General features: G+C 45.9%; 1 protein-coding gene across 1 annotated transcript in view; it reads right to left on the bottom strand.

Moving 5' to 3' along the window:
• LOC147429792 (zinc finger protein-like protein) overlaps window positions 1-21,584 on the bottom strand; it is a 141,997-nt gene that overhangs the window by 78,037 nt on the left and 42,376 nt on the right. The gene's annotated exons all lie outside the window — the stretch shown is intronic.

Below are 21,584 nucleotides of genomic sequence, written 5' to 3'. Positions count from 1 at the left end.
CTTCCATTCCTTTAGAGAGAGAGTGCAATGATCACAAACAAAGTGAATGCTACTATGATGAAAGTGCTTAGACTGAGAGAAAGAGAGAGAGAAGAATACGACACCAGTCGGTTCTCAAACCCTCCTCCAAAGGGCCCCCTCTCTATGGCGAGAGAGGTCTATGCTATAGATTGCACAAATCTGGTCAATGGTCTGGATGCAATGGACTTGCCGACGATGTTGACAACAATGATGACGACGACGAGGACGGGCTGAAAACTGAAAACGCTAGGACTGAAATGCTGAAATCTGCAAACCCCTGACTCCCTGCTAAATATTGATATTGTGTCGGCGAGGATGGCGATGACGACGACTCAACGACGATGCGCTGCAAAAGCAGATGCTGAAATCTGAAAACAGCGGGCTGAATTTGTAAACGCGAGCTAACTCGACGGTACGGCGAGGATCTGCTATGGGTAGTTCAGGTCAGCTTAGAAAGAGTTCTGGCACCTTTGTGAGCCTGTTCACGGGCCGTGCATGTCCAAGCACTTAGAGTAGTTGCATATCCTCTGGTTGCACACAGCATGATCATCAGCATTACAGTCAGTACCCCTCATGAGCATTTTACAGTGCACAGAACCCATTTTCCCTATTTTATCCATTTTTCACTTATTATTAATAAATGACTTTGTTGGGAAACTGGGTAGGGCAAATTTGCTAAGCTCTATATAAGAAACCTAGCGCTAGCACTTTCTGGCAGAAGAGACAGCAGAGACCAAGAATCTGGCAGTGCACCTTCTCAGCAAGACCGGTAGGATTACCTAGCGTTTTTCAGCCATCAAGACCAGCCAACGTTTTTCAACAGCAGATCAGCCTTGGCGTTTTTTACAGCAGAGTACCTAGCGTTTTTGCAGATACAAGATCAGCCTAGCGTTTTTGCAACTTGCAGATCAACATCAGCGTTTTACAGATTCCCGGCGACAGAATCAGCCCTAGCATCAGCGTTTTCTATTTTCAGCCCTTAGACTCCACAATAGCAGCCCCAAACCTCGCAGACCTCACCTACCCGCAATAGATCCTCGCCGCATAGTCAGATCGACCAGCGTTTTCAGTTTCAGGCCACTGTCCGCAGATTTCAGCATCTGCGTTTTCAGCACATCGTTGTCGCGTCCTCACCATCACCGTCCTCGCCAACACAGTGTCAAAATTTAGTAGATTTGCAGATTTCAGCCCCTAGCATTTTCAGCTTTCAACCCATCTCGTCGCTGTCATCATTGTCGTCGACATCATCGGCAAGTCCATTGCATCTAGACCATTGTACCAGATTTGTGCAATCAATAGCATAGACCTCTCTCGCCATAGAGAGGGGGGCCTTTAGAAGGGTTTGACAACATTCTGGTGTCGTATTCTTCTTTCTCTCTCTCTATCTCAGCACCGTCATTCACAAATGTCATTCACTTTGTTTATGATCATTTGCACTCTCTCACTAAAGGAACGGAACGCTCTCCCTTCCGTAAGTAAAAGGAACCCTTGAGCACAGTTCGGAGCACTCATCTTGAGCAAAGTTTAACATTCACTTTCGTTGCACCTTACATTGGTATTAGAGCTTTGGTAGTGTTTCTGTATCAATCAAGGAAAGAACCACAAAAAAAATTTGCTTATTGCAGTCGCACGTAACCCAAGTCCACTTGGGCGTGTCGATTCCTAATCGTGTTTTTGAAGAGTGACAGGTAACCCAAGAAAGAAGGGCTTGTCCGGCCTCCCCTTGTGCCTCTTTTCACTTATTGAGAGCGGATCGTGCACTTAGCGGCCGGCCAATCGACGTGAGGTGGGAAAAAGCAACCTTGGTGTGAGCGCAAGGCCGCCAAGGGGTGCGCCCGCAGGGAAGAGTAGAGCTCACGTAAGAGAAAAGCCTTCTCTAATATAGATTGCAAGCTAAAGAAAGACCTCAAGAACCTCAAGAACTCAAGAACTCAAGAACCTCAAGAATCTCAAGAACCACAAGAACCCAAGTTCCTCGTGAACTTAAGTACCCAAGATCTCAGTGTATGGTCATCACTTGAAGCGGAATGGATACTTTGCGTGAAGGTGATGAGCATGGAGGTGGCGAAGAAGAATTTTTCCCACCAAGAGGTTTTTCTGACCCTCCCTCTTGCCCATCTACGCCAAGGGTTGCACCAAATCCTATGGAGGCTTTGATCAAGACGATAATGGACATGATGTTACAACAAGAAGCGCAACACGCCGCCTTGGAGCGCAAGCGTGAAAGAAAGGCAACCTTGGATCGCGAGAGTGAGCAGGCGTGCTTGGCGGCCGAGGAAAGAAAGGCAAACTTGGATCGCGAGCGCAAGCGCGAAGGAAGGCAGAATTGGATTGTGAGCGCAAAGAAAGACGGTTAGCCTTGGAGCGTGAGCGCGAGCAAGCGCGCTTGGCGGCCGAAGACAAACGAGCGGCTTTGGAGTTAGAGCGTGAGACGTAGAGAGACGAACGCATGCAAGAGTTGGTCCTATATGTACTTACCTCGAAACCCGAGCCAGTCAAAGATGTTGGTAGTTCATCAAGTAGCTCGAGTAGAGATTCGGACTCCAACAACCTCATCACTGAGAAGTTGACGTTCAGTAAGTATGACGGTAAGATGGACGCTACTATTATTCATTCTTGGTTGCATCAGTTTAATGCTTACTTTGCGACAACTAAGAAGACAGGAAATAGCAAGGTTTTGACGGAAGCCATGTACCTTGCCGGTGATGCCATTAATTGGTACCACGCATGGCAAGAGGCACAGTTGACTGCGCACCTAGAGGAAGCCGAAGAAGGTGCGCCCCTTTCCTTCAATTGGGCCGACTTCCAAGACAAACCCAAGGTGCAATTTATGTCTCCTCAGTACCTAGCGCGGTTGAAAGAAGATTGGCGCAATCTCAAGAAAAATGGTACACCACTCATGTCTTTTTCTAACCGTGTTTTGCAGCTTGGCACCCAGTTACTCAAATTGGATGATGAGCGCAACGAGGCATTTCTTTTTGGGTTGGACGAATATATCAAGTTCGATGTAGACAAGGCGGTAGCAATTGCTCTCTCCCAAGAGGTGAAGTTTCACCACGAGGTGTATTTTTCTTGTTGCCCTCCGTAAATAAGTACTAGATATTTTTATTTTTACTTGTTTTTTCCCCGGACCCCTTGAAAAGGTGCAAGTGGGCATTGCATGGCCAGTGTGAAACGGCAGCGGCCGAACGGGTTTCTCACATCAGGAGTCTAGGTCGGTCAGTCTGGGACTGGTCGGGCCAATTAGCACTGAATTCTGATGAGTATGGAAGTTTGTGTACGCCAGATGGAATTTGGGCCACTTAGCAAATCACTTATAACTTTATAAGTCAGTGGGAACTAGAGAATTAACTCAAAAGGGGCAAACTGGACACATGGCGGCTCCAGGTGGATTTTCCACTTCCAGCATGAAGAGGGGACGCCCAATTTGAGAGAGGAGGCTGATTTGACTCATAAGTGAACTTACAGTGTGTGTGTGTGTGTGAGAGAGAGTAGTGAGTGCAGGTCTACAGCTTTAAGGAAAAGCTTGCCTTCTCCTCTGTCTCATGTAGCGCGATGATTTGCTCTCGTGCATCTCTCTCCCCCCTTTGGCACATATGGTAGTGCCCCACTAGTTGGGCTACTCAGATGAATATGTACAGTTCTAGGGGTTTATGCGCGTTTGCCAAGGCAAGAGCCTTCTTAACAAGAACCGGATTAGCTAATTGCTAATCCCCCACAGGTACGCATAGTTCCATCACGAAAGATTGCGAGTTTGAAGAGTTTTCTCGCGTGAAAACAATTCATAGGGGAACTGTCCCATCGCATGCGGGAGCCCTTGGGACACGCGTAGGCTTGTTCGCTCTGCTAAAAACAATCCGAAACAGGGAATTATAGCCTGCTATGTTTTTCTGTAGGTTTAGGGTTTTGCACCTAAACTGCAAGGGAACACCAAGGGAACCTCGTGAGAGCCTTGGGATGCGTGTACAAGCTTTTGGGCACCCGACAGTGAAAAACAGAGAATTACAGCCCGCTGAATTTCTGTGACAGCTCACCAAAAAGCTTCCAGATAGCGAGGGAATCCGCCCTAAACAGGTACTCTTGACCTACAAGGGTTTTTGCGCCGTTGTGCTGCCAAAATCAGGTCGAAACCTGCGTTTTCAACCCTTGCCAGGTTTGGACAAGTTTGTGAAAGCTTGTACTAAGCGCTCGGATCGTCTACCTTAAATTGAATAAAGAAATACCGAAAGGGGCGCCAGTCTTTGGGGCCTACAAGGTGTCGTTCTCGTGTGCGCAGTGACATTCTAGCCGCTAGACGCAAGTATCGAGTCTCTCTCTTTTCCATCAGTACTCTGTGCGTAATTAACAGGTTGTAGTTTTCATACCGCCCTTTACTGTGTACAGGCCGGTTATATGGTTCCATCGCCGGAAAAAGACACTTTTTCCTGAAAGAGTGCGGCATGGATTGTTGTGGGTGAAAGAATACGGAGTTAAGCACTATGGCAGAAAGGAGAGACGAGGGTTCTGAAAAGGAAGCATCCTCTTACAGTGGGAAGGAGGAGCATAGGGTTGTTGACAAAGGGAAGCGATCCATGGAGCCGGAGGATGAGGATCTTATGTTCAAAGCTCGGTTCTTGAGGATCATGGATATCTTCGAGCAAATGGCTCAGAATCCGAAGTTACAGAAGTACTTACAGGCTCCTAAACGGGAGCCTGTAAGTACTTCTGTACCACCTGAAAAAGAAGGTTCACATGCAGAGGGGTCTCATGACACATGGAAAGGCTCTTGTGGAAGAGCAGTAGCAGGTGGTGAAGACACCCAATGTGTCTACAGGTCCAAAGGAACATGTGGTATGAGGACATAAGGTTGTGAATGGTCAAGGCAGTGATGAACAAGCCATTCAACAGACCATTCCACCGTTTACTTCATATCCTTGCTACTTTGGTGGTGGTTCCATGTTTCAGGCTATGGCCGGACCTTCCACAGGTTTACAAGGATACATACCAGGAAATGTGTTTGGGGCAATGCAACCAGGTACGGTTAACCCTATGTACGGGAACGTAGGTGTTCAACCAAGTTTTCAGGGTGCCTATGGAAATTTTGGGATGCCTGGAACTCATTTTGGCATGGCTGGTTTTTCACAGCAAAATGCTCAGAATGGGAATAACCCTGGTCAAACAGGTGATATGGGTGCTGGAATGCTTACCCGAGAAGTACCACTTCTTAAAGCACTTGTTGATGATAATGTGGTTACTACGAGCCAGGGAATACAAGGAAGGCGGGGCAGCCGTGAAGTTTGACACTTTTAATGGCACACAGGACAAAATGAAGGCCTTGACCTTCATACAGCAATTTGATGCGGCATATGCAAGAGAAAACTTCACAGAGTCTTCCAAGATACGAAAGGTTGCCACCATTTTGAAGGGTAATGCGTTAAGATGGTACCACATTGTTAAATCAGGGCCAAGCACCTACAACATGGGTTCAGTTTAAACGAATATTTGCTCCTGCGTGGCTCACAAACATTTTCGAGGTGGATGTGATCACGGCATGGTATGATTTAAATGCGTCAAATTGTGCAAATCTGGAAGAGTACAATCATAAATATTGGGATGCCTTGTTACCCATAAGCTCTTACAAGTTTGTACCATTGACACAACAGATTGAAAGGTGCTGTTGTGGATTGCCAAAGGAAATCAGGGACTACACCAATGTCATCAACGTTATGCAGTTGATTGAGAATGCAACAGTGGCCAATAACTTGTTGCAGGCTAAATTCAGTGGATTTAAAGGCAGCAACAAGGAGTCCCAGGGCAAGCAATTTTCAGCCAAGGACAATGTCACAACAACTCTCATTGTACCACCTTTCAAGAAGCCTTTCAAGAAGAAGCCTTTCAGAGGACAGAGGCAATTTAAACCTTCTTCTAGGCAAAGCCAAGGGAAGAAAAGGCATTTTTCTGGCAAGACATTTGAGGAGAGGAAAGCTCTAAGAGAGGCCAAGAAATGTTACATTTGTGAAGAGAAGGGACATTTTGCTAATGAATGCCCATAGAAGAAGTCAAGGATAAAGATGACAAGTCAGACCATAAAGGGAAGAAGCCAAAGCCAAGGGAAGAAAACCTTCTTCTTTTGGGCAAAGCCAAGGGAAGAAAAGGCATTTTTCTAGCAAGACATTTGAGGAGAGGAAAGCTCTAAGAGAGGCCAAGAAATGCTATATTTGTGAAGAGAAGGGACATTTTGCTAATGAATGCCCGCAGAGGAAGTCACAGGATAAAGATGACAAGTCAGACCATAAAGGGAAGAAACCAAAGCCAAGTGCGGCACTTGTCCCAGATTTGGTTGGTGATCAACCAAACATAGATGCCACAGAACTGTGCAGAGCTTGGGGTAAAGTTAGAGACCAGACAGTGCTGGTTTCTTTGATCCAGGTGCTCGTGCAAATTTTATATCACCAGAATTGGCATCAAAGTTGGGCATTCGTGCAGAGGAGATGGGTATGACAGGTGAGGCAGGTTTGGCATGCCCAGGTCATTCAGAGCCTGTTACTCCCATTTTCGTCTGCCACTTGAGGGTTGTGATGTGTTATTGAGTATCCCATGGTGTTACACGTTGCATGCTATGGTGGATACTTACAACAAAAAGATTACCCTTGTACATAGAGGTGGTGATTGGGTGCTTTTTGAAGGGGGATCAGGGAACACCACAGACGGAGAGTGAGAGAGAGAGAAGGAGACACACACACAATGTGGGTGCGGAGACTGTGAAGTGGCAGCTCCCCCTATACAGTATACTCACTATAAGTATAGGGTAACAATGGGCGGGCGCCCATGACCTGGGCGACCGGTCAAGGCACATAGGCCTTAACCCCAACAACCTCCCACTTAAAGGCCAATGTGCCTTTAAGCAAGATCTACTAGTGTACAACTAATAGATTATAGAAGGTGAGATATTCTCTCAACCTATGCCCACTGACTCTCGATGAGCTAGTGCATCCGGCTCTACTGATAGACAAACATCCCGCTGCGGAAGCCACACAGAGCTAGCTCCAAGCTCTGCAAAGAGTCTACAAGAGCTCATGCACTCCTGCAAGTATCGGTCCAATACCTGCAAACCTCCCCTATGCTCTATGCCGAGATCAGTCATCGAACAACTAATCAACCCTGCTGCAAATGCTCCCACTGCAGCTGCTATGTCGGGCCTCGAGATCAGCATCTCGTACATGAGGACACCGAACGTTGATGCAACCCTGGCAACCTCTGCCACCTCCAACTCAGAACTCAACTCATGGTAATCCTGTCCCCTATCATAGAGACCATGGCACTCTGACTCCGAGCTCTGGAGTGACTCCTCGTGCCCACCACATATCACATGTGTACCAAGAGTATCCATCTGTCCTGAATCTGCATCAAGCTCTGGCATAAGCATATCAAGAAATGACTGCACAATAGTCGACATCTCAGCATCCATGCGAGTCATCTCTATCATCACCTCTGATGACTCATCCTGCTGTGACTCACTAGAGCTGTCCCGCTCTACCTGTGCATCCGTAGACGCAACCTGCACAACAAAGTCACTGCTCTGCACTCCATGCAAAGCATCCTGCAACCCACAAGCAAAAGAGACTCACCTGCTCTTTCGCTCTCTACTTGGCTGCATGATCACAGAGACAACACCGTCTCTCCCGTGATCCACATGCAATGGGTAACCTGTACCACTCCTGGCACCTCTCGCAATCACTAGCGAACCCAAACGCATCACAAAATCTCGCTCTCGTAGCGAAATCTGACATCCACAATCTCTAAGCTGACCAATCGAGATCAAACTCACTGACAAATCTGGTACATAGCGCACATGTCGTAACAAGTAAGATGCACCACTCGGTAATGACAGTCTCACATCTCCTGCACCTGCTATCGCATGCACCGATCCATCAGTCAAACGTACACTACCAAGCATCCCGCTAGAATAGCTACAAAACCATGCACGATGCGGCGTGACATGAAACATAGCATCTGCGTCTAGCAACCACTGCGAAGGGAGTGCACTATCCACATGTATAGCATCTCGTGCATAGCTCGAGGTAAAAGTCACATCCCCGTCACTAGTATACTCCAACACTACATGTGCCTCAACTGTCAAAGCAACTGAGTCCATGGCATCACTACATACATCTCTGAGACTGCCATGTCTCCTACGATGTCGCATACGACGAAAACAACGCCGTCTAACGTGTCCAGAATGACCACAATACCAACATATCACCTGTCGGCATACTCGTGAATGTACATGTCTCACACGAGTCCTTGATGACTCAGATCTATCATACATATCATGTAATCTGTGCCAAAGTGCTCTCGAAGTAGTTTCATACATAACAAGAGCATATACAGATTCTGCAAGGTGCAAAGAGAGTGTAGATAAAGCCATCTCCTCTAGCTCCTGCCACTGATCGTCAGACATGTTTGAAGGTCTACCTGTATCACCACTCAATGGTCGATGCAACCCTCGCTGTGTCAATGCATCAAGCATACACTCTCTCCATGCCGCAAAGTCTGACCCATCAAACACGCGCATCTGTGAGAGGTCACAATCTGATCGATCACCTGTCTCTGCCATGAGCACAAGTAGCAAGCTAGATAGCAAAACCACCTCACCAACAACACCTGGAAACTGTCTACAAATATGGCCAGAAACACAATGTAAAACCTGTGAGACACACTCCAAAATAGATCTCCAGCAATGTCAACCAAATCAGCCCTAAACTGTCTCGAATCGCATCAACAAAAGTCTGCAAATATGGCTACAAATCAGCCCCAAAACAGCCCCAAAATTCAGCTCTTAAACAATTGCATAAACAAGTCACAAACGTGTCCCAAATCAGCCTACAATTGAGTCATACATGCCACATGGACACCTGCAAAGAGGAAACAATGGCTGAAAATTCAGCGCCCAAATAAGCCCTCAAACCTGCCTGTAAACTTGTAAACCTGTAGCTGAAACTTGCTGGAAAACCTCAAGCCATTAGTGCTCGAATCCGGCTACCTAGCTCGTAGCCACACAAGCATACATCACAATACTCACTCTTGTGAGTGTGCCAAGATAATTGTACGTCTGTCAAACCCGTGAGCTAATCACCAAGCCCACAATGTGCGGTATCGATGCATACACACACACAAATCTCCCACCTGCAGAGAACACCGCACGCAAATGCTGAGTGCAACCCGCAATCTCTACCTAGATCGCATAAATGATGCGCATAAAACTCCTGGCAAAATTTCGCCAGAGTTTCGTCAGTAAAACAGCCACAAAACCAATAACCAAACTGACTGCACACTCAAAACCATGAGCAACCAAAGCGCATCAAACCGCACTCCAAATGCATGCACCAATCTCCACACTTTGCATACATCATTGCAAACACCTGCAAATCTAGTACACAAATATCTTCTCTACCTGTGACTGCCAAAAAACATGCTCGAGGCATACATTGCCGAGCTCAAAATGCAATCCCATTAGTCTCCCTGAGCATCAAACCACATAAGGCATACATCGTATCCTCCCACCTGTGAGGAAACTTGTAGCAAATACCACTCTCACATCTGAGAGCAAACCATGTGTGGAATCCTCGACACACAATAAACAACTGCTTCTGCAGAAAATTCAGCGTTCAGAATTTTAAAATTCTGATATGACGAGCGCGTCCGGAGCATGCCAAAACCCCAAGGTAGACTCCTGGATCACATGTATCCGAGTCCGGGTGTGAAAGCTATGCCAAACAATGCTGTTTTCGGCCCAAAAACGCAGCATAAACTGCCAAAAGAGGGCTGAAAAATGCAGCTCCTCAACCGTAGCTCGAATGAGGTTTCTGATGGCTCGAATGGCTTTGAAAGGGGGGTAAAACGCCAGGACACCTACTGGAACCGCTCTCGAAAAGCTGAATTTACCGATGCCGAAGTCGAAACCCTGTTTGCACTCTTGAAAGTGCGCGCGCGCGGACGCGATTTCGGGAATGAAACTGGCTCTCCGTTGTCGTCGTGACTGTGCACACACGCGCTCCCTCCGCACCTACGCTTTGATACCAATTGAAGGGGGATCAGGGAACACCACAGACGGAGAGTGAGAAAGAGAGAGAAGGAGACACACACACAATGTGGGTGGGGAGACTGTGAAGTGGCAGCTCCCCCTATACAGTACACTCACTATAAGTATAGGGTAACAGTGGGCGGGCGCCCAAGACCTGGGCGACCGGTCAAGGTACATAGGCCCATGACCTGGGCGACCGGTCAAGGCACATAGGCCTTAACCCCAACACTTTTGTGCTTTGAAAAGTCCAGGTTAAGGAAAAGGAAAGGCAAGGAACGTTTGTTTCCTAAGCTCAGTATGCGATATTATGGTCCTTTTCAGATTTCGGAAAAGATCAGCAATGTAGCTTACAGGTTGAAGCTACCAGAACGGTGGAAAATACATAATGTAACAGACTTGGACACTCCAAGTCAAGAATCAATCACGACAGCACCAAATAACAACTTCAAAACAATTCACAGATCACAATAGATTTGCACTCGCCCAGCGGAGTTCCGTGCCTAGAGATATTGGCCCCAAAGACTGGCGCCCCTTTCGGTATTTCTTTATTGTATTAATCAATGTTCAAAGTACAAGAGAGCGGTTAGGGTTTCACTCTCAAACTCTACGTCAAAATGCTCTGCAGAGTGTGTGCCCTCACCGCTTATGTAGATTACAAGGGTTGCCAAAAGCAGAGCCCCAAAAGCTTCCAATCAAAATCAAGGTTTTCTCTCTCTCTAACGCAAACTCTCTTGAGTTTTGTAAATAAAGCAATCCAATTCTCTCTCTCACAACCTCAACTTGCATAGAGAAAATAAAGCAAAAGCTACAAAATTCTCCCGCAAATTCAGCCTGAAATTCCGCCGCATTTTACGGAAATCCTGCCACGTCATCAACTGGGAAATCAGCGCTGTTGCACTTTTAGAGTTAGGGTTAGAATTAGGATTTCTGCTGTTTTTAGGGTTTCTGGCAGATTTTAGGGTTTGCAAGTTTTAAGGTTAGGGTTTGCAGATTAGGCTTTCAGCATCACTCATGGTTTCGGCTCCCGGGCAGACACGTCATCACTTTGTGACATGCCCCCCTCTTGAAAGCATTGCAATCGCCCTCGATTACGCCTGCAAAACAGACAGAGGCCATAACCGTCTTAGCAGACACTGACTGTTAGTACCTACGTACTAGGAACACATATCTACCACATGTACCAAATCGCAGTCACATCACACGACATCACATAACATCACTACACATCACAGGACATCACATGACATTCAACATTCATTCGGATCTTAGACCATGATTTATCGGCAATGTAGCTAGCAATCGCATCTAGATCCAATCGAGACCTCATCGATATCCGATTGACTAACCCCTATTGCGACCATGTCTATTCGAGATCAATCATACCAAAATGCTGCAGTCATTTCGTCTATCAGTTCCTACACTTAAAAGAAGTTAAGAACAAATCAGTATCATAATCAGGAATTCCATTTCATAAAGTCATACAGCAGAATATTGTCACCTTTCAGTATCCTTGAAGCTCAAAGAGACATCAGTGACTATAGCATCAAAATCAAGGCATCTGTTGACAAAGGAGCGGAGTGACTCCCCTCTTGTGCATCCCACTGCACCAAATCTCCGGCCAAGCTGAAGTCTGGGTTCCATTTGGAGTAGGCTATGTTAAACCAAAAGCATCGAGGTAAAGTTTCACAATCTGAGGAGTATCTGTTAGGTCCTCCTCCTCCATCCACTTTGCATCCAATGCAAGATAGTTCTTGAACTTAACCAAGAACCGCCTTCGGACTTGGACACTCCAAGTCAAGAATCAATCACGACAACACCAAATAACCACTTCAAAACAATTCACAAATCACAATAGATTTGCACTGGCACGGCGGAGTTCCGTGCCTAGAGATATTGGCCCCAAAGACTGGCGTCCCTTTCAGTATTTCTTTATGTATTAATCAATGTTCAAAGTACAAGAGAGCGGTTAGAGTTTCACTCTCAGACTCTGCGTCCAGATGCTCTGCAGAGTGTGTGCCCTCACCGCTTATTTAGATTACAAGGGTTGCCAAAAGCAGAGCCCCAAAAGCTTTCAATCAAAAGCAAAGTTTTCTCTCTCACACACAAACTCTCTTGAGTTTTGTAAATAAAGCAATCCAATTCTCTCTCTCACAAGCTCAACTTGCATAGAGAAAATAAAGCAAAATTCTGCAGCAAATTCAACCTAAAATTCCGCCGCATTTTACGAAAATCTTGCCACGTCATCAGCTCCGAAATCAACGCTTCTGCACTTTTAGGGTTAGGGTTAGGATTTCTGTTGTTTTTAGGGTTTTTGGCAGATTTTAGGGTTTGCAGGTTTTAGGGTTAGGGTTTGCAGATTTAGGGTTTTTAGCAGCAGTCATGACAGAGATGTCATCACTTTGTGACACATGATGCTTTTCATGTCAGCCTTCTAAGGCCCTTTGTTGGTAATGTGCCAGAGAATATGTCTAATGAGGAACAACCCGAAGTGGAAGAACTGGATGAGATTCTTGTTCCTGAATAGATATTGGCACATAAGGAAAGGAAGGTTAGAGGAAAGGTTGCAAGACGCTACTTGGTGAAGTTCAAGAACTATCCATCATTGGATGCTAAATGGATGGAAGAGTCTGAGTTGGTTGATTCACCTCAACTATTGCAACTATATCTTGAAGCCTTTCAAATGGAACCCACAGTGACTTGATGTAGCTCTATGGCTCAATGTGAGAGCATGGTTCATGATGCTCAAAAGAGTAGTAGAGCAATTGTATCTACTCTTTCCATACAGAATTTGGCTAGAGAAGTTTGTGCTTGAGAGTACACAAGAAGACTTCTATGCTTGATATATGTGTGGTAGCTAGGTTGGTGGGATTGTTTAATCGTCCAACGCTACATTTCCGGAAGCATGTATATCTTGGATTCCCATCATAGAATATTTGTGTTATCAGGAGATAACAGCATGTATTATTGGCATGTAAGCGAGGTCGCTTGCAGTATTTCAAGGGTGGGGTGTGTCACCAGGAGGTGTATTTTTCCTCTTGCTTTCCGTAAATAAGTACTAGATATTTTATTTATTTTTATTTTTACTTGTTTTCCCCGGAACCCTTGAAAAGGTGTAAGTGGACATTGCATGGCCAGTGTGAAATGGCTGCGGCCGAACCGGTTTCTCACATCGCGAGTCTAGGTTGGTCGGTCTGGGACTAGTCGGGCCAATTAGCACTGAATTCTAATGAGTATGGCAGTTTGTGTGCACCAGATGGAATTTGGGCCACTCAGCAAGTCACTTATAACTTTATAAGTAAGTGGGAACTAGAGAAGTAACTCAAAAGGGGCAAACTGGACACATGGCGGCTCCAAGTGGATTTTCCACTTCCAGCATGAACAGGGGAAGCCCAATTTGAGAGAGGAGGCTGATTTGACTCAAAAGTGAACCTATAGTGTTCCCAACAAAGTCACTTATTAATAATAAGTGAAAAATGGCTAAATTAGGGAAAATGGGTGCACTGTAAAATGCTCATGATGGCTACTGACTGTAATCCGATGATCATGTTGTGTGCAACCAGAGGATATGCAACTACTCTAAGTGCCTAGACATGCACGGCCTACGAACACACTTACAAAGGTGGTAGAACACTTCCTAAGCTGACCTGAACCCTAGACCTGAAGTAGCTTGTCCACATGGCACATAGGGTTAGATGTGCACGTGACATCCCCTCCCTTTTCAAAGTGAGGTATTGGTACCGAACTATATGGCGTCAAGGGAAAACGCCAACAACGTCTGGAATCTTGGAAAGGACTCTCGCCGACCCACTCTGATGCGTGGGTCGTGCGATACTTGAACTTCATAAGGTCTGCAATGCTTGCTTCTTTGGGCGCGCTGAAAGCGACACAAAGTCATCTGTGGCTGCGTCACTGCTCCAACTGTGTCTATGGACGTAGATCCACCTTCTTCAAGAATCTCGGAGGAGGAAAATTCCTGAAACCACTTCGAGCACAAAAACATGAGCATACCCATTCCATGTAGAGTGACTGGAAAAATTAGAAATGAGAGGTGAAGAATGAAAAACTTCCTCCCCACGACTGACAATGAGAGAGTCACTTTTGGCATTGAAAGTGAAAGTATTGTCCGCCCAATCATTGAATGTCGAGAATCATATCATATCCTGTAAGGACACGCTACAATTTTTTTGCGGAAGGACGTTTGTTGAACAGTGAATAACACATCAAGGCACTCTCCTGTAATTAGAGAGTCCATATCGGGAGCCAAGCCTGACACCTCGAGAGGAGATGTCTTGCTAACCTCCAAGCGAGCTCTTTGGACAAGAGTGTCACCAATCACATCATGCATACTACCAGAATCAAACAAGACCACCATGTGTTGACCATTCGCATGACCATAACACTTCATGAGAGACGCATTAATGAGAGGATCATGAGAAACTTGGGATACAACAGAGTTACCTGGAACGCGGAACGGGAACAACGACGGGCCTCCCTACGGAACAGGGGAACGGGAATGGGCCCGGAACGAGAACGGTGCGGAACCGGAGGCTAAAAGAACACCCAAATATTGTTTTTTTTAGCATTATGTGTTTGAATACAAGTAGTACTAGAGTCCTTTGACTCTAATACCTACAAAAAACACGATTCGAAGACCATTCAACCTTATTATGATTTGATTGGGTGTGCGGCGCCCACAGTACATAGCACATACACAACATTGAACAAACACAATGCCCATACACAATCCCACCAAGACCATTCCTTCGCCTTTTGAGTGTTGCCCGCATGAACGGAGGGGGTTGTACGAGAAGAAGAGGCCATGGATTATCCGTGAAAGAGAGAGAGCTTGATCTTTGAGGGTTTGAGAGAGAGAGAGAGAGCTTGAGAGAGGGCTTGAGAGAGAGAGGCTTGATTCCGTGAGAGCTTGAGCAATGAGAAGTTGAGATAGAGAGCTTGAGAGAGAGGCTTCACCGAGAAAGAGAGCTTGAGCCTTGAGCCTTGAGGGTTAGCCCAAGAGAGAGAGAGGTTGAGAGCCTGAGCCTTGAGGCCCTATGGCTTGAGAGTTGAGAGCAAGGGAAGAGGGCCTTCAACCTTGATGCATTTGTGAAGAATGGGGAAAGAAGGGGGAATTATATAAGCTATGGAGGCTGTAAATGGCCGTTGGCTACTCCAAACAGCCACTTTTTTAAAACTTAAAAAACTGCCGTTCCGGTCCGTTCCGACCCGTTCTTGCCTGGCCGTTCCGGTCACAGCTCGCCTGCCGGAACGCCTGTCCGTTCAGAAGCATTCCAAGTCCCTCCGACCGGCCGGACATCGTTCCGACGTTCCAAGGCCTCAAAAGAGCGTTCCCCGGTAACTCTGGGATACACGAGTATTCTCATTTATGGCATTAACAGAGGATATGGGTTCTGCGTTAGATTCAATCTTAGGACATGTTTTCTTTATATGACCTTTTATGTGACAATGATAACATCGACCTTCCTTAGAATAAATGACTTGTTCTTCTGCCGTGATGTATCCTTCTATGATTCCTTGTGTAACTTTTTCATCTAAGGTTAGCTTAGGTTTAGCAAGTGTGTTAGCTTTACCCTTAGATTCATTTTGAGTGTTCTTTTCCGAAAGACTAATGGAAGATTGGTTAAAAGAGATACCGTTCTTACCATTCTTACCGTTCTGAGGGTTCTGAGTAGTATGAGAGATACTTTGAGAAGACTTGTTCTCCTTAGGCTTTCCCTTGTTGTGCTTCATCTCTTGGGAGAGAGCAATTGCTACCGCCTTGTTGAGATCCATGCGGTTGAAGACTTCTACATCAAACTTGATATATTCATCCAACCCAAAAAGAAATGCCTCTTTGCGCTCATCATCCGATTTGCGTAATTGGGAGCCGAGCTGCAAAACACGGTTAGAAAAAGACATGACTGGCATACCATTTTGCTTGAGATTGCGCCAATCTTCTTTCAACCGTGCTAGGTACTAAGGAGGCATAAACCGCGCCTTGAGCTTGTCTTGAAAGTCTGCCCAATTGAAGGAAAGAGGAGCGCCTTCCTTGGTTTCCTCTAGGTGCGCGGTCAATTGTGCCTCTTGCCATGCGTGGTACCAATTCATAGCATCACCGGCAAGGTACATGGCTGCCGTCAAAACCTTGCTATTCCTTGTCTTCTTAGTTGTCGCAAAATAAGCATTAAATTGATGCAACCAAGAATAAATAACACTAGCATCCATCTTACCGTCATGCTTACTCAATGTCAACTTCTCTGTGACAAGGTTCTTGGAGTCTGAATCTCTGCTTGTGCTACTTGAGGAACTACCAACATCTGTGATCAGCTCGGGCTTTGAGGTAGGACCAACTCTTGCATGCGTTGGTCTCTCTACGCCTCACGCTCTAACTCCAAGGCCACTCATCTGTCTCCGTGCTCGCGATCCAATTCTGTCTTTCTTTCCTTGGCCGCCAAGCGCGCTTGCTCATGCTCACGATCCAAGGCTGCCTTTCTTTCTTCAGCCGCCAAGCGTGCTTGCTCGCGCTCGCGCTCACGCTCCAAGGCTAACCGTCTTTCTTCGGCCGCCAAGTGCGCTTGCTCACACTCACGCTCCAAGGCTAACAGGCTTTCTTCGCGCTCGCACTTCAAGGCGGCGCGTTGCGCTTCTTGTCGTAGCATCATGTCCATCATCGTCTTGACCAAAGCCTCCATAGGATTTGGTGCAAACTATGGTGTAGATGGGGAAATGTAAGGTGCAGCACAAGTGAATGTTGAACTTTGCTCAAGATGAGTGCTCCAAACTGTGCTCAAGGTTTCCTTTTACTTATGGAAGGGAGAGCCTTCCGTTCCTTAAGTGAGAGAGTGCAATGGACGCAAACAATGTAATAGACTTGGACACTCCAAGTCAAGAATCAATCAAACCGGCACCATATAACCACTTCAAAACAGTTCATAGTTCATAATAGATTTGCACTGGCCCGGCGGAGTTTTGTGCCTAGAGATATTGGCCCCAAAGACTAGCGCCCCTTTCGTTATTTCTTTATGTATTAATCAGTTCAAAGTACAAGAAAGTGGTTAGGGTTTCACTCTCAGACTCTGTGTCTAGATGCTCTGCAGAGTGTGTGCCCAAACCACTTATTTAAAGTTTACAAGGGATGCCAAAAGCAGAGCCCCAAAAGCTTCAAAAATAAAGCAAACTCTTTTTTTTCTCTCACAAGCTCTCTCTCTAGAGCATTAATGAAATAAAGCAATCGAATTCTCTCTCTCTCTAGCGTAGAGAAAAGCTGACGCAAACAGCTGAAATTCCGTTGCAAATTACGGGATTCTGCCACGTCATCAGCTCGGAAATCTGTTTTGTTGCCCTTTTAGGGTTAGGGTTAGGGTTTGCAGATTTAGGATTTTCAACAGCAGTCATGGTTTCGGCTCCCGGGGAGACACGTCATCACTTTGTGACATACCCCCCCTCTTGAAAGCATTGTAATCGCCCTCGATTACGCCTGCAAAACAAACAGAGGCCATAAACTGTCTTAGCAGACATTGACTGTTGTACCTACGTACTAGGAACACACATCTAGCACATGTACCAATCGACAGTCACATCACACGACATCACAGGACATCACTAGACATTCAACATTCATTCGGAACTTAGACCATGATTTATCGGCAACGTAGCTAGCAATCGCATCTAGATCCAATCGGGACCTCATCGATGTCCGATTGACTAACCCCTATTGCAACCATGTCTATTTGAGATCAATCAGACCAAAATGCTGCAATCATTTCGTCTATCAGTTCCTGCACTTACAAGAAGTCAAGAACAAATCAGTATCATAATCAAGAATTCCATTTCATAAAGTCATACAGCAGAATACTGTCAGCTTTCAGTATCCCTGAAGCTCAAAGAGACATCAGTGACTCTAGTATCTAAATCAAGGCATCTGTTGACAAAGGAGCGGAGTGACTCCCCTCTTGTGCATCCCACTGCACCAGATCTCCGGCCAAGCTGAATTCTGGGTTCCATTTGGAGTAGACTATGCTAAACCAAAAGCCTCGAGGTAAAGTTTCACAATCTGAGGAGTATCTGCTAGGTCCTCCTCCTCCATCCACTTTGCATCTAATGCAGGATAGTTCTTGAACTTAACCAAGAACCGCCTTCGGACTTTACCTTTATTCTTCGTATCCTTATGTGCCAAAATTTGTTAGGAACAAGGATCTCCTCGTTTTCTTCCACTTCGGGTTGCTCATGAGGCTCCCCATCATCAGGCACATCACCTTTAAAAGGTTTCGAAAGACTCACATGAAATGCATTGTGAATCCTCCAAGTATCAGGCAGTTTCAATCGAAAGAGACATCATTTATCTTTTCAGTGATCTGAAAAGGTCCGTAGTATCGCATACTAAGCTTTGGAAAAAGCCTCTCCTTTCCCTTTTTCTTTCTCAGGTGTGCATTCTCAAAACGTAAGAGCACCCAATCATCCTCCTTCAATATCAAGTCGCGACGATGGCGATCCGCTGCCTTTTTCTGTCGTTCTTGAGACTTCTGCAAAGTCTCGCGAACTTGGCAAAAGCAGTATCTAAGTCTCCCGTATATTCATCCGCTTCAAAAATCTTATCTTTCGTGCTTAGAAAGGGTGGAACCTTCGCAGCACCTTCAACAATCTCAAATGGCGCCTTCTCCATCGAAGAGTGTATCGTGTTATTGTAGGCAAATTCCACCAAAGATAAGTACATTTCCCATTGAGTCTTCTGGTCCGAGATATAAGACTTCAATAAATCTAAAACTATTGAATTGGCAATCTCAAATTGCCCGTCAGTCTGCGGGTGGAACGATGACGAGAACTACAACCGCGTGCCAGTGTTCTCCCAAATTGCCTTCCAAAACAAATTCGTAAATCTGGGGTCCCTGTCAGAGACAATCGTCTCAGGCATCCCATGTAATCTGAAGATCTGGGCCACAGACAGTCTCGCTAAGTGATTCGGCTTGACTGTTTTCTTCACTGGAATGAAATGAGCCTATTTGCTAAATCTGTCAATAACAGTCCAGATACCATCGTGACCACTCTGTGTTCTCGAGAGATCAAAAATGAAATCCATTGCAATACTTTCCCAGGGGCGGGTGGGTATGGGTAAAGGCTGTAACAATCCCTGTGCTTTATGCCTGTCAAACTTGACCTTCTGGCATACTAAGCAACTGCGCACAAACTCTTCCACATCCTTCTTGAGTCTCGGCCAAAAGAAGTATCTCTCTATCGGTAGCAATGCCGCGGTGACCCGTAAAAAGGTGGACAGTTTTCTCTCAACGGCTGTGTAACGCACAACATGGTTTTTCTCATCAAGTAGCCATCCCGAATGGAATATCCCGGTACTGTCTCCCCATCCCGTATTCGTGTGAAAACGTCTGCAAAATCTGTATCTGTGGCATATTGGTCGACCATATCCTTGAAGCTCCTATGATGTATCGTGGAAATAGCCAGAACCAACGGCTTCCGCGACAAAGCATCTGCCACCACATTCTTCTGTCCCTGAACATGGACAATCTGGAGTCAACTGTGACAAGATGTTCGCCCACCGCATCTGCTTTTCTAAAAGCTGCTTCTGTGACAAGAAGTAGCGCAAACTCTGATGGTCTGTAAAAACAGTAAAATCCGCTCCGAGTAGGTAATGCCGCCACTGTGTAAGAGCATGGATAACCGCCAAAAGCTCTCTCTCATAAATTTGTGTTGTTATCTCCGGCCTTGAGAACAATCGGCTTTCATAAGCAATGACATGGCCTTCTTGCATTAAGACCGCACCCACACTACGACCACAAGCATCACAATATACTTCAAATGACTTGTGCAAGTCCGGCAAAGTCAAAACTGGTCCTGTAGTCAATTTCTCTTTCAATGTCTGAAAGGCAGACCTCTGTGGGTCCCCACGAGAAAGGGACTCCTTTCTATGTCAAGATATGCAAAGGGCAAGCAACCTCGGTAAACTTTCGAATGAACCGCCTGTAGTACGAACACAGTCCCAAGAAGCTTCTAACTTCATGGACATTCTTCAAATCGGGCCAATCACGTATAGGCTCTATCTTGGCCGGGTCCATTTGCATTCCTGCCTGCTGAGACAATATGTCCCAAAAAGTGCATCTCTGGTAGGAAAAAATCACTTTTCTTTGCATTAATCACTAACGTGTGATCTCGTAATGCCTGAAAGACCTGAAGCAGATGATCTCTGTGTTCTTCCTCATTCTTGGAGAAAACAATGATATCGTCAAAGAAAGCGCCAACAAATAGCTTGTACTCTCGAAAAATCCTGTCCATCATCTGGTTAAATGTCGCAGGAGCATTGGTTAAGCCAAAAGGCATTACCAAAAACTCAAATAACCCAAAATTCATTCGAAAAGCTGTCTGGTAGACGTCTCTCGGCGCGATTCTGATCTGATGATATCCACTCTTCATATCAATTCTGCTAAAGCACGAAGATCCCTTAATCTATCGAGTATATCATCGATCCTAGGAATTGAAAATCTGTTCTTAATGGTGATTTTGTTGAGAGCTCTATAATCGATGCACATTCTCCAAGATCCGTCTTTCTTCAAAACCAGCAACACCAGACAAGGCTGGACAAGACCCTTTTCCAAGAGGTCTTTCACTTGGTTCATAATCTCTTCATTCTGTGCTCGGCTCACACGGTAAGGTGGCCGGTTCGGTGGTGTGCTTCCAGGTCTCAGATCAATGGTATGATCTTCAGGACGAGCAGGTAGTAACTCGCCTGGTAGGCCCTCTGAGAAGCAATCGGCGTGAGAGTGGAGAAAATCTTGGCGTTCTTTGTCAAGTTTAGACATGTTTGTCCTATCCTTATCGCTCAATTCATTCATAAAGATCGAGTAAACAAACAGACTAGATTTCATTAATTTAGAAATGGCCGAAGCCGATACAATAGCGACGCACTCGCCCTTCAGTTTAATATCAAGTACAATGGTTCTGCCCTTCTCTGTAGTCAATGTCGCTTTCCTCGCCCGATAATCGACCACAGCGTTGTTCTTGTGGTACCAGGGAATTCCTAAGAGAACATCACAACCTTCCAAAGGCATTATGAAAAAGTCCTCATGCCCCAAATACCCCTGACAATGCAACCGAAGTTTGCCAATGACAGGTATAATGGCTACGTCCCTGCCGGGTGCCGCTAGAACCGCCTCCGCAAGTGGTCCCATCCGATCGAGAGTGATCTCGAGCCGCGCCGCCAATTCTGGTGAAATGAAGTTGGCCTTGGCTCCTCCATCAAAGAAGATCAGGGCCTCTTGGTCTTTCGCTTTGCCCCAAGCTCGGCAAAGTTCTGTACTCTCGTCCATGGTGTTGGGATCAGTACCCATACAATCTGGAACCAGTCCTGTTTTCATCTTGCCTTTTCTTCCACGTTCCTCAGCTGCTCTCGAACTCTCAGGCCTATCGTCATCCTTGTCATTCTGTTCTTTTTGTGCCTTTTTAGGACACTTCGCGGAGATATGTCTATGTTCCCCGCATCCAAAGCACTTCCCCT

Source organism: Adiantum capillus-veneris, chromosome 22 (genome assembly GCF_014529385.1).
Source record: "Adiantum capillus-veneris isolate H3 chromosome 22, ASM1452938v2, whole genome shotgun sequence".
NCBI lineage: Eukaryota > Viridiplantae > Streptophyta > Polypodiopsida > Polypodiales > Pteridaceae > Adiantum > Adiantum capillus-veneris.
Note: the sequence above shows the minus strand (reverse complement) of the source record. Positions and strands in the feature narration are given on the sequence as shown.